Source organism: Gymnoscopelus braueri (genome assembly GCF_963280865.1).
Source record: "Gymnoscopelus braueri genome assembly, chromosome: 22".
Classification (NCBI taxonomy): domain Eukaryota; kingdom Metazoa; phylum Chordata; class Actinopteri; order Myctophiformes; family Myctophidae; genus Gymnoscopelus; species Gymnoscopelus braueri.
In genome coordinates, this window is record NC_137624.1 from 22,162,894 (window position 1) to 22,176,374 (window position 13,481).

A 13,481-nucleotide genomic window follows, 5' to 3' on the forward strand; every position below is an offset into this window, starting at 1 on the left:
AACAAATACTGATGGATACATGACACCTTCTACAATCTCATTGCCTATAGATAAGCAGCCAGAATAAAAGAAAGCTTTCTTTGCACATGATTTCAGATGTATGCCTTAAATTCTAATTGTAATTGAGAGTATTAGGAGCACTGAGCACTCAAGAGACACACCCCTTTCAGAAATAGACACTGTAGTAGCTGGCTCACAATTCCCAAAGAGGGTCAGATGCAGACTCATTTGTGTTCTGAGGTTCTGAAATAACCTGCTTTTTGAATTAAGAGAGCCATGTTACTCACCTTAAGAAAAACCTGCAGGTTGTTTTTGAGAGATGTCTTATTAGCTTAACACTATATTGTGTAATATCTTTACATGCTCTGTGAAGCCACTGCCAAGTAATTTAACCTCATGAAGGTACACACCGTAACAGTTACAAATTCCAACATCTGAAGCTTACTTTTCATTTTTTTCACAGTATAACTGCAGGTAATAAAGAGGTTACTTACCATGGGAAACTAGTTGAGAAGAATGCCCTCATTGCTCCCTATTGTTTTACAATGTGGATGGAGATAGATGTGTAGGTATAGCTACACTTCCTCTTTTTCATTCACCTTGCTCTCTCTCTCTCTCTCTCTCTCTCTCTCTCTCTCTCTCTCTCTCTCTCTCTCTCTCTCTCTCTCTCTCTCTCTCTCTCTCTCTCTCTCTCTCTCTCACACACACACAGAATAGGAGGAGTCTAAAGGAAGGTCATTTCATTCAGCTCTAACTGTCGTCATACTGGGGGAAAAAGGGAGGGAGACAGAAAAACAGTGTTGGGCGGGAGGGAGCTTGCCTTCAAGTAAGGATGTTCATAAGATGCATGACTGATTTACTGTAGGTCTCTGGGTATGTAAAGGAAAAAGACACAATGTACAGTATATGTACTGTACACTGCTACTAGCAGACCCATTGCATCAGAGTTGTCAAGACAATCCAAACAGAAAATTGGACAAAATAGAAGATAATTACTCACAAGGATATTTCAATCAAAATATGGTGAACATGAATGAGCCATTTGAGCCTTTGTGATATTAAAGACACGCAAATAAGGGGAAAGCTGGGTAGATCATTATAGCGAGGGTAATAACTAAGAGAGAGATTCAGTCAATAAATTAAAACATACTGATTGAATTAGATTTAGAGAGAAACAGGAAATTAGATATATATTTGAGCATAATGATTGTATTTGCTGGCCTTTCTTGCAACCTTTATCCAACACAACATTTGAAAAATAGAAGTAGAGCCTCATACTGACAACAATTTAGGCCTAAATAAATAGTTTTAACCAATCATCACCATGCTATACACAATATCATATGTCTCCTAGGGTAGGTACCCTCACAAAAACATGCAGTAATCCTGGTCACTATACTGCCTCCCCCTGGCCAGCCGGGGCGCCTGATGGAGGGGAAGGGAACTGGTTGGAATAACGTGTTCCTTCCACGCGCTACGTCCAACCAGGGAAACTCTCCCCTGTCAGGTGACAAGAAGGTCAGTTGGCTCTCATGCATTGAAGGAGGCATGAGCTCGGCCCTGGCCTCCCTAGGTTGGCAGAGGGAAGGTAGTGCCCAGGATTACATAGACAATAAAAAAAAAAAAACGTTTTATTTGAAAAACGTTTATGTAGATGAACGGGTCAAAAATGGAGAAAGTGCAAACACCAGGTTGAAGTTCATCCATGAAGGTCATGACAGATTCAGACTGCACTAGCAATTTGTTTACATTCGACCGCATGACTCATTTGCATAAGACGTTACCATATTGATTTTATCCCACTGTTTAGGGTTAGGGTTATGTTTTATATATTTTGTTTAAGACTTACAGTAGGCTGCCTTGCCCCACTGGAATACAGTGACTGATATGAATTAATAATATACTGGACCATACATAAAATGAAGAATACCTTGTGATGTCAGTGACATTGTATTACAAATGAAAATGAAAAATAAGAAACAGTGCAGTAACAATACGTTTTCGTATAGCAGCAATTTTGCATGTACAAAATAAATATAAATATATTGTCTGTCGGGCGGAAACCTCATTTTGGCCAAAACTGTTACTTTTCAGCATAAACATTCTAAAATAGCAAAAACAGCAGATTGCCAAAAAAATACAAAACTCGCGCAAGATAATTTGGCAAGACACACCATCTCCGGTTTACTTCCCGTATCTGCATATCTCGCCCCTAGAGAGGTACACGATATTCAACACGACTGGTAGGAGACTCAATTGACCTGCATTTGAGTCTCCGCCGGTCATCAAATTATTGGCATAGGAATGCGACAAAAACAAAAAAATCTCTGTGAATATTAAAGGCTTCATGGGGTGTGTAATTGATAGAAAATACGTCATTTTGGGGTGAACTACTCATTTAACCCTGGCGTTCCTTGGGCATGTATATGTGTGAAATTTTCCCAAAAATGTCAAAACGTTAATTTTTTTCTGAAATAGTGAAAACAGGACATGCACACAATGGGCTTGTGGATCTGATATTTTCACAACTTCATATCATACGACCTGGAGCTTAAGTGGTAAACAATACAAAGGAGACAAAGAACCAGTTGATAAGTCAAGTCTTTACAGGCATGGGTATCTTGGACAGCTCTTTGCCAATGCAGTTCTTCATGATGCACCATAGGTTGAGGGAGTAATTGGGTTTGTCAGGGATACGGCTGCGTCTCGTTCTTCGTAGCTGTGTGTGGTTTGAGCTAGTCGAGTCCTGGTTTAAAAAATAAAACAACAGTAGTTGAGGTACTCTTAATGTAAGCATAGTGCTACAGCTGTAACATGTCTAATGCATATTACATTTTACTTAATCAAGATCAGCCTGCTTGACGACTTACGTTGTCATTGTGGCTCCAGTCATTGGGAATTCCTCCACTCATCATACTCTGATTACTCCCTGAGTGCCTGAGAGAAATTGTATTCACAATATTTCATTACACAACTTTTGCTTAATTTACCTAAGTACTTTTCTCCATTAATGTATGTTAATTATCCACAATAAGGTCAGATGATCCAGGCTTGAGGTTGTGATGTCATAATTATTGTACATCAGTGGAGCTGGGTTCAGATGATCCAGCTCCTATGTAACTCCTCTTAAAGAGCAGAAATCTTACTTGTGCTTTGTGTGGTCATTGGCAGTCACAGATATGAATGCAGGGGATTCCTCCATGGCATCAATGAACTCATTCTCCTCATTGTCTCTCCACACCTCTCCTTCTTTGAGTTGCCTCCACATCAGCTGCTGCAAAAACAGTGAGGTGATTGAGGGCACTGTTTGTGGCACAGTCCTTGTTATTACAGTATAAAATATCAGCCACAAATCAAAGTGACATGACTGCAATACCACTGCCGATCAGAAGGTGGCTGTATTCATATTTGAGAGCTGTAATTTGTTGAGGACAAGGATGAAAGTGGAGAAAGAGCCAGAGCGAAAGAGCCAGAGCCAGAGCGAGAGAGAGAGAGAGAGAGAGAGAGAGAGAGAGAGAGAGAGAGAGAGAGAGAGAGAGAGAGATGCTTTTAACCTATTTGGAACTGGGATTCTTCCTCCAGGCTTTTTCTAGGCTGTTGTGCTGGCTAGCTGTCCAATGGTCTCCTCCAGATGGGGGAGATGTTCTCTCTCATGCTGCATGCAGGGCCTTTTGCCACCTCCAGCTGTGGGAGTTTCTGCTATTTCCAAAAGGTCCAGAGGAGCCTGAGGTGTCAACACACAAGATCTAGATCCCATCAATGGAGACCTCATAAGCACCATAATTCACCAAATGCATGGCACCTGCTGGCCTTTCCATTACAGGGTGTTCATAGGTGGGAAGCCAGGTAGAGAGGGCATTCTCTGTCACTGCACTAGACTATAGTGACACTAGTGACTACTAGACTCCTACAGCCTACAGGCAACTGCATGCAACTCTTCACTGCCAGGTGAAAAGACGCAGCCAGTGATGTCACGTGTATCAGAGCAGAGTAGTTGTCTAGACTCTAGACTCGAGAAACCTTCCCCAAGACCAAACAGTTGTGATCAGCCACAGTGGCAATTGATTAGGAATTGGAGACTAAATTGTGAGGGACATTTTAAAACAATGAAGAATATAAATACAGTGCAGCTCAAATTGGACAAACTCATATTGTAAGATGTAGAAGAGAGTGTTTGTCTGTGCCATCAGTGGATCCCTGCAGTTTCTCCAGTACACTAGTAGAGGGCGGCACTATGCGTGACTGTTAACTCACAGGATCTAACTGCAGGAAATCAAGCTTAATGGCCAAAGTCTTGAGTGCTCGCTGAGTCAGTGCACGGTCCTCGTGTGGTACAAGACTCTCGTCTCCCGAGTCATCTTCCACCAAAGGTGGAGGAGAAAGGAAGTTCATGGATGTTTTAATCACATTCATAAACCTGTATTCATAAAACATACAGCCAACTGAACTGAGCGATAATTATATAAATTACAAATGACAGTATGACACTCGGGTATTACTGAAGGTCATACTGTCCCCAGTTATTTTTCTGTTACGTAACAGCGACACTACAATAGGCTGTATAGATGTTCATGGATATCAAATTGACAAAGAGGTAGTACGAAGCAAGCATCGTGTTTTATGACAAAGTATATAAATTAGGCTTAACCCATTAAGACCTGAGGCGGCTTCTAAACATTTTCAAAATCCTAAAAAAAAATCGGAAAAAAATATTTTAAAAATAATTTTCACGATTTTTCAAAAATAGCAGATCTACAAGCTCGTAGCGCGGCACTCGGTGCCGCGCTATGAGCTTGTATATCTGCTATTTTTGAATAGCCTAAAGAAATCTAAAAGTGACACAGATGCGTCCCAGGTATCAATGGGTTAAGGAGTAAACAGAGAGGCTGTACACACTCTCATCCACATGTTCAAAGCTATGAATGAACGTGGTTGTCCTGGAAACGCAGGACTGTGCCATTGGGAGGTTGAGCTATTTATAGCAGCTGAGGCGAGAAAAAGAAAAACAAGATGACGCATTACACGTTCCCTGCACTCTGTTTCCTGTGTAGGCATGAGGTAAAGCATCAGTCTCAGCTCTTGAAATACAGGACAGAGAAAGACAGAGAGAGTCTTATTGTCATTCGCCAAGATGGGCATTTTCCATCAGATTATTACAGGAGATTATTACATCTCACCTCGCAAGAGAACAAAGAAACAGCTCAATAGACTACCCCTTGAATACAAGCCACTTGCAATCACATTTGATTAAAATGTATTAATTTATGCCAGAGATATTAAAGCAAACTGTGGCCTGGCTGTCATAGAGCTAAATATCACACACATTTATATAGCAACACTTCCTCTTTTTCATTCACCTTGCCTGATGCTAAAAACTGCTGACAACCTATTACAGTATGTCCGGTTTAACAGTTACAGGAACATTCCGCAGATTGCTTTTTTCGTTTGTCTGTGTGCAAGGTGAAATCATCCACACACGTTGCCTGAATGTAGGCCAGTGTCAGATCTGCCTTGAGCATCGGAGCAGTGAGACAGACTTCCATGCTGTATTAAATTAAATGCAAACAGTCTAAGCTAAACTGGATTAGTGTAAACAGTCAGGAGCAGTGAAGGAGAGAATTAAAACTCATTCTGGCATTTGTAATGATTTCATGACCCATATACAGTACATGGTAAGACAAATACACATGATATCACTCTATATCACACATCACACACCTATATCAACAGACATTGATAATTAATAGAAAAAGTGGGAAATCATACTAATGTGAATATGAGTGACATCGTCAACAAGAAGGCAAGTGGGTGACAAATCATTATGAGGAAAGCATATAAACGTGCTGTGCTTATTCCTTGCCTTCAGTCTGAGACATATGACTCATCACTGAATGGCTGAAGATAGAGATAGAGTGGTCACCAATAGGGAGGAAGAGAGGGAATGTGGAAATTATCAAAGAGTCACTTTCTTAACCACATGAACCCTAGCGTCCCTTTTCTGGGTATGTCATAGGCAAACATTCTGCAAAAACGGGTGAAAAGGCAGCAGATCTACAGCCTTGTGAGCATGTAGATCAACTGTTTTTGCTATTTGATGTACAACTAATGTAGAGGGTTTAAATAGTCTGCTCCACAACAGTAGCTGCACTGTTTCTTGAGTTATTTTCTTATCTATTAGAATTCAGATTTTAAACTCACATATGCAGTGAGAGTTTACAAATCTATTCATTTGCCTGTAGGCACGAAGAACGGGGTGACAGTTGTTTGACACAGTCTTGTGTTAAAATCTCCCTATTTATTATTTTTGTTACAACTGGATGAGCTGCAATGGCTGCAGCAAATTAACATAAATAAAACAAAGAAAAACATTAAAGCTCAAAATTGTTTTGAAAATCCATGTGTCAATTTAAATATACCAGTGATTTGACAAATAAACATAGCATGACCAAATAAGATACATGTAGAACCTTCCGAATGGGCTCATGTGTTAAAACCCTGCTTAGTGTCTTAACCACTTTAACTTTTAGAAAATAGCAGATCTACAAGCTCACAACTCATCACGATGCAACACGTTGTAAGTTTGTAGATCAGCTATTTAAGTGGTAAATCTTAACTTGAATCCCTAAAGAGTCAATGATTAAAGCCACCCAAAGAAACAAAACAAACAAATACTGATGGATACATGACACCTTCTACAATCTCATTGCCTATAGATAAGCAGCCAGAATAAAAGAAAGCTTTCTTTGCACATGATTTCAGATGTATGCCTTAAATTCTAATTGTAATTGAGAGTATTAGGAGCACTGAGCACTCAAGAGACACACCCCTTTCAGAAATAGACACTGTAGTAGCTGGCTCACAATTCCCAAAGAGGGTCAGATGCAGACTCATTTGTGTTCTGAGGTTCTGAAATAACCTGCTTTTTGAATTAAGAGAGCCATGTTACTCACCTTAAGAAAAACCTGCAGGTTGTTTTTGAGAGATGTCTTATTAGCTTAACACTATATTGTGTAATATCTTTACATGCTCTGTGAAGCCACTGCCAAGTAATTTAACCTCATGAAGGTACACACCGTAACAGTTACAAATTCCAACATCTGAAGCTTACTTTTCATTTTTTTCACAGTATAACTGCAGGTAATAAAGAGGTTACTTACCATGGGAAACTAGTTGAGAAGAATGCCCTCATTGCTCCCTATTGTTTTACAATGTGGATGGAGATAGATGTGTAGGTATAGCTACACTTCCTCTTTTTCATTCACCTTGCCTCTCTCTCTCTCTCTCTCTCTCTCTCTCTCTCTCTCTCTCTCTCTCTCTCTCTCTCTCTCTCTCTCTCTCTCTCTCTCTCTCTCTCTCTCTCTCTCTCTCACACACACACAGAATAGGAGGAGTCTAAAGGAAGGTCATTTCATTCAGCTCTAACTGTCGTCATACTGGGGGAAAAAGGGAGGGAGACAGAAAAACAGTGTTGGGCGGGAGGGAGCTTGCCTTCAAGTAAGGATGTTCATAAGATGCATGACTGATTTACTGTAGGTCTCTGGGTATGTAAAGGAAAAAGACACAATGTACAGTATATGTACTGTACACTGCTACTAGCAGACCCATTGCATCAGAGTTGTCAAGACAATCCAAACAGAAAATTGGACAAAATAGAAGATAATTACTCACAAGGATATTTCAATCAAAATATGGTGAACATGAATGAGCCATTTGAGCCTTTGTGATATTAAAGACACGCAAATAAGGGGAAAGCTGGGTAGATCATTATAGCGAGGGTAATAACTAAGAGAGAGATTCAGTCAATAAATTAAAACATACTGATTGAATTAGATTTAGAGAGAAACAGGAAATTAGATATATATTTGAGCATAATGATTGTATTTGCTGGCCTTTCTTGCAACCTTTATCCAACACAACATTTGAAAAATAGAAGTAGAGCCTCATACTGACAACAATTTAGGCCTAAATAAATAGTTTTAACCAATCATCACCATGCTATACACAATATCATATGTCTCCTAGGGTAGGTACCCTCACAAAAACATGCAGTAATCCTGGTCACTATACTGCCTCCCCCTGGCCAGCCGGGGCGCCTGATGGAGGGGAAGGGAACTGGTTGGAATAACGTGTTCCTTCCACGCGCTACGTCCAACCAGGGAAACTCTCCCCTGTCAGGTGACAAGAAGGTCAGTTGGCTCTCATGCATTGAAGGAGGCATGAGCTCGGCCCTGGCCTCCCTAGGTTGGCAGAGGGAAGGTAGTGCCCAGGATTACATAGACAATAAAAAAAAAAAAAACGTTTTATTTGAAAAACGTTTATGTAGATGAACGGGTCAAAAATGGAGAAAGTGCAAACACCAGGTTGAAGTTCATCCATGAAGGTCATGACAGATTCAGACTGCACTAGCAATTTGTTTACATTCGACCGCATGACTCATTTGCATAAGACGTTACCATATTGATTTTATCCCACTGTTTAGGGTTAGGGTTATGTTTTATATATTTTGTTTAAGACTTACAGTAGGCTGCCTTGCCCCACTGGAATACAGTGACTGATATGAATTAATAATATACTGGACCATACATAAAATGAAGAATACCTTGTGATGTCAGTGACATTGTATTACAAATGAAAATGAAAAATAAGAAACAGTGCAGTAACAATACGTTTTCGTATAGCAGCAATTTTGCATGTACAAAATAAATATAAATATATTGTCTGTCGGGCGGAAACCTCATTTTGGCCAAAACTGTTACTTTTCAGCATAAACATTCTAAAATAGCAAAAACAGCAGATTGCCAAAAAAATACAAAACTCGCGCAAGATAATTTGGCAAGACACACCATCTCCGGTTTACTTCCCGTATCTGCATATCTCGCGTCTCGCGTAGCTATCTGCGTGAAGTGGGCGGACGCCAGCTGCTTCCGGTCTCCTAAAAAGGCGTCCGCCCACTTCACGCAGATAGCTACGCGAGACGCGAGACTATGCAGATACGGGAAGTAAACCGGAGATGGTGTGTCTTGCTGATTTTTGTTGCGCGAGTCTTGTCCCCAGGGGGTCCCCAGGCCATATTTAAGATTATTAAATATGGCTCTTTTATTGCTACTTTTAACTTTTTAATGGATCCTATGTAAGTAAAGCCTGATAAAAGTGTCAAACTCCCAAAATCCACCAGAATACTGGAAATTACATCCACTCTGTTAAAAATGTCCTGGTGGGGGGGGGGGGGGGGGCAGCGTGGTCAAGAGGCAAGAGCACCCCCTCTGAGGTTGTCAGGTATGAGTTATATGTGGGTTAGGGTCTTATAACTATGGTCGTGCCACACTACGCCTCTTAGCCATTGCAAAAGCTACGGTAAACAGTGACCTCTAGTGTCTTATTGCTTTATACATTTATACCGGTCCCTGCTGGAAAAAAAAAAGCAAAAAAAATGCAAAAAAAGTGCTTATGATGGTTGCTGTTTTTTTTTAGCTGCTCTTGGGTGCAGAGTAAAGACTTTCCAACAGATGCTTTTTAAACAATGAACTAAATATCACTTGTGTCATATTTTATTTTATTTTGAAATTTCACTGGAGGGTAAGCCCCTTGAGATCATGCAGCATCTGGTTTTCAAGGGATTCCAAAATAATGAACCCTCATAATGAACCCTGATCATGAATGGATGTATTTTCAGATTCAATGCATTCTGTCAAGGTGAGAGGTATTAACTTCAAACATCTATCAGAAATGCCTGGCGGTGCAAGAGAAAAGCTGAGGTTCCTCAAAAAGGTTTGAATCTTGGTCCCGGTGAATATTTATTTTTGGTCAAAGTAAAAAGTTCAATATTATATTGCACATTTTTTGCAAGAGTGTTTGAAAATAGCAGATCTACAAGGGACGCGTTGTGAGCTTGTAGATAGGCGATGCATATGCAGGTAGGTTGCTTATAATTGTGGTCTTGTTTTCCTAGACCTGGTTGCTTATTTCTGTCACAAAATATGGCAACACTGACGTCCGAGACCGAGTCAGCCGACGTCGATATGACGTTCCACTGTAACCGTCAAAAAGACATCCATACAACAACGCCGACACGCCGTCCATATGACGTCTATACGACGTCCAGGTCGGACCTCAGTAACCACCAAAAAAAAACAAAACCAACCAGACATCTTATACAACGCCGATACGCCGTGCCTACGACGTCTACACGACGTCCAAGTCAGACCTCAGTAAGTGGTCTCATGTTGTTGCCATGACACCTGCTGGCTGAAAAAAATCAATGCATTGTTTTATGTCAAGGACCCCCGAATTAATGTATTTGGCCGTGGATGTGGACCCCCATACAAGATTTCTGTTTTTAAAATGTTTCTAAACTATTTAAATACAACACTGTTTGAGAAACTAGTTGAAAACTCAGCCACTGCACTTGATTACAAAAAAACTAGTATAGTTCTGGTTGATTAAAACTGCTATAGTTTTGGTCATAAAACTAAGAAATTAGGTAGTGGATTTATTTGGAGATTCAGTCATTCTGTCAAGGTGAGAGATGTTACCTTCAAACATCTATGATATCAGAAATGTCAGGTGGTGCAAGAGAAAAGCTGAGGTTCCACAGCCTCGGAGTTTGTGGGTTTGAATCTTGGTCCTGGTGAATATTTATTTTTGGTCATGTTTAACCGTGTGTACTGCCAGGGGGTCCCCAGCAAAATGTTATTAAATATGGCTCTTTTATTGCTACTTTTAACTTTTTAATGGATCCTATGTAAGTAAAGCCTGATAAAAGTGTCAAGCTCCCAAAATCCACCAGAATACTGGAAATTACATCTACTCTGTTAAAAATGTCCTGGGTGGGGAACCCCACGTGGTCAAGAGCCCCCCCCCCTGGAAAAAAATCTCCTTTTATCTGACGGTCTGAGGTTGGGAGGTATGTATATCAGAAACACATGTGTATTATATACATTTTGAATAAAACACCTCTACACACAGAACCCATTTGAACCTCTGTATATAGATTTGTGGAACACTACCACCCTCTTGTGGTCTATTGGGGAGCTTACACCAATCACCTTGGAGAAGAAAAAGGTTCTCTACAATAATGCACATCTTACCTTAACATAGTGATCTTTAAGGGACAACTCCATCAACCTGAACAGACCATGTCACACCAATATTTCGCTGCTTGCACATGTATGAGTGAGTGACAAACCTCTTGATTTCAATGAAAATCTGACATAACACCCATAACAACACAGTGTGTTGGGTTCTGTTTTGAGACCTTGCTCTCTTGCATTGGGAAATAATCTGTAACCTGTGTGAAACAGTACAATTGATCGGCAAACAAATCCATTAAAGCACCAAAACTGCTGGATGTGACGGAGTAAGAGAAGCCTACAGTATCTACAGTTTGGTAGAGTTGAGAAACATTAGTTGGCAACCAAATTCTAATTAGTTCATCCATGAGTCCAAGTGAACGTTTGTGTTAGATGTAATAGAATTCCCTCCAGCTAGGCGTTCCCGAGATATCTGTTCCTGAGAATGGGACGGCTGTGAGGTGACAGTGACCTTGACCTTTGACCACAATCAAACCTAGCATCTCTCTAAACAGCGTGTATGCTCACAAATTACACAAACCATGGCATGACCCCATCACTTTTAACAACCACGCAGGCGTGCCGACAACAAGGCCTTGAGGCTCATGATGAGTGCCCTGCTAGGCCAGTGGTTCTCAACCTGTGGGTCGGGACCCCAGGGGGGATCCCCACATGATTTTGGCGGGGTCCCCAGATGACAGTGAAGTGGCAATTTAAGGACTTTTAAGACCTTTTTAATAAAATAAATATCAACAAACTAAACTATAAAAACTGGTCACAAATCAGCTATTTTCACAATATGTATCTGTGGAACTGAGTCAAACTAAATGTAATGCCTACAATTCCAAGTGCTTCTCAGGGTGGTCATTGGTATCAAAATGAAAATAGCAGATCTACAAAATCACAATGTGTTGCATCGTGAAGGCATTGTGAGCTTGTAGATCGGCTATTTTCAAATGGCCGAAATGTACATTGGGCTCAAGTAGTTAATGCATGTTTTGTAATAATAATCAAAATCTACAAAGAGTAACTTAAGTTTTCAAATAACTGTAGTGGAGTAAAACTACAATATTTGCCTCTGAGATTTAATGGAGTAGAAGTAAAAGTACAGAAAATTAGACAAACGACGATGGACAGACTAGGTTATCACTTGTTTCAAAATTCATAGTACTTCACAATGACAAGCATGTTCTAGCCATCTTCTTCAAATTATTTAATTGACATTGTGAACTAGTCCTACCCGATACCAAGGTCTACATTTCTCAATGGTAGAATAGGTTAACCACCTCCAACCACTGCAAATGTACTGGTTAATATTGTATTAGCATACTCTACCATACCCTTTGGTTAAAATAAGGTTTTATGGGTTGTAGTTAATGTGGTCAGTAGTGACAATTGTCCAGAAGGTGGTGCCCTTTGCCATTTGTTATATTGTTATACCTGGATGGCATTTTTTGGATGGCAATACTAGCATTATTTCTGTTGCGAAGTTTAAATGTAGTTAGTAAAGATGTTAACGTACTTAAATACTGAGATATTTGCAGTAGCACTAGTCGGTCCACACCTACTGCAATGTGTTCTGTGCCAGCAGTATAAAGAGTTAAGTGACATCAAGTGACGTGTGTGTGTGTGCGTGTGTGTGCGTGTGTGTGCGTGCGTGTGTGTGTGTGTGTGTGTGTGTGTGTGTGTGTGTGTGTGTGTGTGTGTGTGTGTGTGTGTGTGTGTGTGTGTGTGGTGTGTGTGTGTGTGTGTGTGTGTGTGTGTGTGTGTGTGTGTGTGTGTGTGTGTGTGTGTGTGTGTGTGTGTGTGTGTGTGTGTGTATGTGTGTGCGCGTGTGTGTGTGTGTGTGTGTGTGTGTTTTGAATATATTATCAGGCATGTGTAAATTAGTTCTTTCTTTTAATTAAATATTTGTGCCACAATCTCCTATTTTGATGTCTAACCGTAGTAGACCAGTGTATAGTACTGTATATCCCATGTTTGTTCGTTTGTTTGTGTTTTCACATCGCATTGGTCAAAAAAGTCCAGCCATTATGAATCTTTCCTTTATTCTTTTCTTTTCCCCACCTGTGTAGCTTAGTTTTATTGCTGACAGCAAGTGTCTCAGTCAGTAAACATGAAAACATACTGTAGATTATTTAATTAGATTTAGAGGGAAACAGGAAATAAGATATATCTTTGAGCATAAACATTTTATTTGCTGGCATTTCTTGCAACCTTTATCCAACACAAAAATGGTAAAATAGGATTAGAGCCTTATACTGACAACAATTTAGGCCTAAATAATTATAATTTAACCAGTCATCACCAAAAGATGCTAAAAGCAGTATCACGTCTGAAGAAAGAACTATGGCATCTTGACTTTTTCAGGAACATTTCCCTATTTATTGCAGGGGAGGTTATTTTTTAAAT